Source organism: Myotis myotis, unplaced genomic scaffold (assembly GCF_014108235.1).
Source record: "Myotis myotis isolate mMyoMyo1 unplaced genomic scaffold, mMyoMyo1.p scaffold_m19_p_6, whole genome shotgun sequence".
Classification (NCBI taxonomy): domain Eukaryota; kingdom Metazoa; phylum Chordata; class Mammalia; order Chiroptera; family Vespertilionidae; genus Myotis; species Myotis myotis.
The window spans coordinates 25,712,276-25,717,533 of NW_023416368.1; the positions used below are offsets into that span (position 1 = coordinate 25,712,276).

General features: G+C 40.9%; 1 pseudogene; it reads right to left on the reverse strand.

The window, feature by feature from the left end:
- Window positions 1–455: 455 nt before the first annotated feature.
- On the reverse strand, window positions 456–1,840 carry LOC118657882 (annotated as a pseudogene).
- Window positions 1,841–5,258: the final 3,418 nt, after the last annotated feature.

Below are 5,258 nucleotides of genomic sequence, written 5' to 3' on the forward strand. Positions count from 1 at the left end.
TTCAGAAAAACCAAGTACTTTAATAAGAACTTTGCTCCCATAAACATGGGAGCAAAGAAGGCAGGGGAGGGAGAAAGGACCCAGGAAAATGTCCAGTCTCTGAAGTCTCATTCAGGTGGGAGCCACGGGGTGGACCTTCAGCAAGGGTGGCCTCTCCTTTAGACCCTCAGGGGGCTCCAGGAAGTCTACAAGCTCAGCAGGTATTTTGGATAAGATGTTTCTGAAGACTACAGAGCTGCTGGATACCCTCCTGATGTGAATCCCGTGCAGTCATCCATCAGACCAAGTCCTCTCACCTTGCATGCACAGCGTGCACTTCAGGCACCTCTCTCACCCACAGTGCTTTGCGTCCAGCCTCTGGCTCTTCTCCCACACCACATGGGAAGCCTCCCTGGAGCTCAGCATCAAGTTCAACATTTAAAACGCAGGGAGTGATGCTTGATCTCCCCAGCCTCTTTGACTGTGGGCCTACCTTAAGCGTCCACAATTTCACAATTTTAAAAATTACTTGGCTTCACTCCTGTCCTTTTGAGATACTGTTAGTGCACAGCCTGTGAATATTAAGAAAAAAAATGAAGACCCTCCAAGCCACTCCCTGCTGACCATGGCTGTGGCCAGCGGGAGAGGCTGGGTCCCACCATCAGGCTGCCCAGCTTGGATGGAGGCAGTTTTCATGGGTGGCTTCCTCTGGGGCTCCACCACCGCTGCTGCTGCTGCTGCTGCTGTGGGTGGTGAGGGAGCACCCAGGGCCACACTGAAGGACTAGGCTGGGGGTGGCAGTCATCGACTCTAGGACGAATGGGGGAATGGTGATCCTTGATTCCAGGTTGGCTGGGGAAGCGGTAATCCTCACTTCAAGACCAGCTGGGGTATTGTACCTTGATGGCTGAACCTCTTGGCTTGGGGAAGCACTGCTGTTGGGGAGGGGCAGGGCATTATCCTGATGGTTTGCATGGATAATGCCCTTCATCTTGGTTTTTGTGGTATCTAGAATCATGTACATCCCCATAATATTATTATATTTTCTTCCTCTTACTGACGTCTGGATCTTGTGCTGCCTAAATCCCAGGTTCTTCATTATTTCTGCTACCTGGGGGTCCAAGTCACTCGGGGTGCTCAATGTACAACCTCAGTTCTTCCTCCTAACCCATATTGAGCCATGGGTCCTTCATTTTATCTTCTGGTCTTTTGCTGAGGTTGAGGGTCATTAATTTATTTTAAAGGTTTTGACCTCCCCTTGACATAAGGTATGGTACATGGAACTGTCCACTCAGTATTTCCTTCTTTAGTTTCCCAAAGTTGTCCCCCACAAATGGCACAACCCCCATCACCATCCTGTACAAAACTATCCACAGGCTCCATACATCAACTTTGGGGCCATCATAGGTTTGATGCTGAAAGACCTCTGGGGCCGAATAGCAGATGGTGCCCCAGAAGGAGGTCAGTTACTTGTCTGTAAATTCCCTACTAAAGCCAAAGTCTGCCAATTTGATGGTCATATCACTGTCTATAAATATGTTGTCTGGCTTCAGGTCCCTATGGATGATGCTCCTCTGGTGGCCATACTGTACCACTGATACCAGCTGATGGAACATGGCTCAGGCTTCCTCCTTGGTCATGCATCCATAGTCCATAGTTCTCCAGATAATCAAATTAAGTGCCCTCCGCAAACATGCTCCATAAAAAGAAACAATTTTTCCTGAGTGACAATCAACTCAATTACTTTTATGATATTTGGGGGATTTACCTCTTAAGACAATAAATAAACTCCTTGAAAAAATCTAGAGAAGCCCCGCTGACACTCCTTGTTGGCAGAGTGGGCTGCAAAATGATGAGACATGGCAACTTCAAAGTAACAAAAATTGAGAAAAATAAAATTTAAAAATATTTTTTAAAAACGGACTAAAAATAAAACACAATAAAGAAAAGAAAAATAATAAAATTTTAAAAGAAAAATGAGGAAACAAAAACACAAAATGGAAATAAAATGGGAAAAAGAAGCTAACTAGTCTAAGTCCAACAGGTCACCACAAATCAGCTTTCTGGGCTATAATGGACAAAAACCTCAGCCGGGCCAAGGTCTCACACAGGAGTGGTTTGTAATTCCCTCTCAATGAGCAAGAAATGGACCAATCACAGCTGGGCATAAACCACAGTGGTTTTCTCACTTTTTGGTCTTACGATCCTTTTGTTTATGTGGTATATTAAAGATGGACATTTACTTTAATAGAAGTAAAAATATGTAAGATATAAAAAATAATATAAAATAAAAATGAAATGTCTGATTCTCATGCTCCAGGCCTCAGTTCAGATATCACCTGCTTAGAGAGGATGTCCTTGATCCATCCATTCCTACCTGCCTCACCCAGCTGGTCAGGTTTGTCATCTTCATAGCACTGACCACAGTGTGGCTGATTCTTGTTTACTGTCAGTCCTTCCCATGAAGGGAGGAGCAAGACTGTAGTGTTCCCTGTGTCTAGCACAGTGAGTGGAAACAAAACCAATATTAAAAAATAGAAAAGTTTGGGGGAACAAAATAAAACATTGCCAACTACTTATTTAATCAACGTGATTCATAAAAAATATCTTTAAGAAATTCATGTTCTGTCCTCCCTCAGTTTTTGGGGCAGGTAAGATAGGACAGAGGAGGGCTAAAGTCTGGGTTTCCAGGTATGTGGGTGCTCAGTGAGGCTGAGGAAAGGCCAACAGGTAGGAGCCTTGCTGTAAAAATTAAAGAAGATGAATCATCCCTCCAGTGGTACTTGCCAAAGGATATAATGAATCTGGATCTGCAATGAGGCTGCTACATATTTTATACTTTGAGTATCCATTGCCAGGTGATACAAAGGACTTGTCAGGTGACCTTGAGCAGGCCATTTAGGTAAATTTCTGTGTTACTTAAATGAACCATCTCTGTGGAGAGAAACAATGATGAGGCTTGTTAATTTACATTTGTAAACACACTGAAATCTCAGGATGAAAGAATTTCTGCAGGGGTACAAAGACTGAGGTAATATGTTGGGGCAAATTCTATCCTTTATGGAGGCAAAAACAGAGCAGGCAGGCTTGGGGACACATAGGGGGATTCTTTGGCACATTATGTTTCAAACTAATCTTCGAAGAAAGGCCCCTACTTTCAGTACATCGAGTGTTTTAACCACATGTATATGTTATTCTAGTCATTACTTTCCTTTAACACTTCCCTCTTAAAGTCTCAGCTTTGGGGGATCTTTAGAGGGATTAGCCTGAGAGTTTTCCCCTCTACAACACTTGTTACTTTTACCTACATCCGTGACACTCAGCTCCTAAGCATGACATTCTCTGTTGCTGAGTTGATTTGGGACCCAAACGGGGTCATTTCATTAATTCTAGACAGATGTTCACAAGTTCCAGTCAGAGATTAGACAAAGGTCAGAAAGGATAAAAGGGGAAATTTCAAAAGAAGCTGCCAGTCTACTAGTTAAATATATCCATTTATAAAAATGGCAATAGTTAAGCAATAATATCAATAACATAGGGCGTTTTCTGACTTTTTTCAGCAAGGTAATACAGACTCAAAGATAAGACATTTAATGTAAAACTGTCAAGGCAAAAGCCAAGCTCTAGATAACTCTAATTTGAGGTATCCTACAGGCTGGGGTGTTCAATCAGGTGTATGAGCTGCAAGTTTGGGAGCCTTTTAAAATGAAAAACAAACGCATGGATCAATACCTTTTAACCTGGCAACTCAGGGATTAGTTAACAGTATCCTGTATGGTCCACTCCAGTGATGCTGGAGGGAGTTCTTGTGGAGATTTTTTTTGATGGACCAAGTATCCGGGCTGTAGGCCATGATGCTCGGTGTCTGTGTCTCCAGGAAGTGCTCTGTGAAAAGATTGTCCTATGAACTTGCACTAATTTCAAGAACGTTTGTAAGTTCTTAGCAATAAGTTAAAAACTCTCAGTAAGGCAGGTTTGCACATTCCCTGATTTAACCTCACTTGATAGGCCCTCCAGTAAAAATTTCAGAAGGGGACAATTGATGTATACCCAAAGGAATTGATCTTAAGTTAACAACATCAAGGGAAAGACTTTAGGCCAAGGCAGATGAAAAGATTCAACAAGTTTACCATTTGAATTTCACCTATTTTGTCAGTTTGTTCTATGAAACCAGAGGACCAGGGATGATACATGCAATGGAAATGCTACAATATCAGCCAAGATTTGCACACCTGGTATAGAATTTGTCTAGTGAAATGAGTTCTCTGATCCTATGGGACTCTGTGGGGATTTTCCAAGCAGCAAAAATCCTTTCTACAAGTTTTTTTTTTTTAACTTCTATGGCTATAGCTCTACCCAGTGAGAATACATATGGATCATCATTATCACATTTTTATCCTGGAAGAGGTGACAGCAATTGGATTGAAATCCACTTTCCAAACATCAAATAGGCCTTTTGTAAAGAGAGATTCCCTTATTTTAGCTATTCCTTTAATCTTTTACTTTAAAAACTTTAAACTTCACAAGGAATTACAGGAAGTTAGAAGTAAAATCTAGCTCTTTAGATATTAAGGTTTGGTTTACCTAAGCAATCACAGACCAGATGATGCAGAGTACATCTTACTCTTCCTTCATAATTTCCTATTAAGAGCACACCAAGAATATAGATAAAGAAACCTTCGTTCTTTTAACAGAGAGAGAACCCAAATTCCAATTCTGGATCAGCGTACTTAAACTTAAATGAACCCATTCCAACATTAGTTTGACCACACATAATATTTCTTTTTCAAGATTCCTTTTCCATGAACCTTCTGAAACTTATAAATCCTTTATCTTTTGTTCTTTTTCCTTTTTTATTTTAGAACATCATTTACTTGAGGATAAGATTACTTTCTTTTCTTTCAATAAAAGTGTGTTTCCATTGCCCATACTTTCTTTTACCAAACACACATCTTATTCTCTATACACAATCATTTTCAATCACCCTAATATCCTAATCAGGCTTTATCACAAATCTCTGGATCTTCATCTGAGGCATCTTGTGCCCTTCTAGCCTTGTAAAATGACACATTAAGTCTCCAAACTCATTATCCTGGTTTCCCATCTGGTCTGTTAGCTCCAAAGATAGAGTGTAGTGGGCAACTGCATGTCCTTAATTAAACCAACATCCTCAAGTTAGTTTTTATTTACTAAATATTAAACCTAGATCATGTGCACTTTAAAAGCAAATGTGCTAGTTTCTGTTATTTCTCCAATTTGTATGAACACTCATTTGTTTT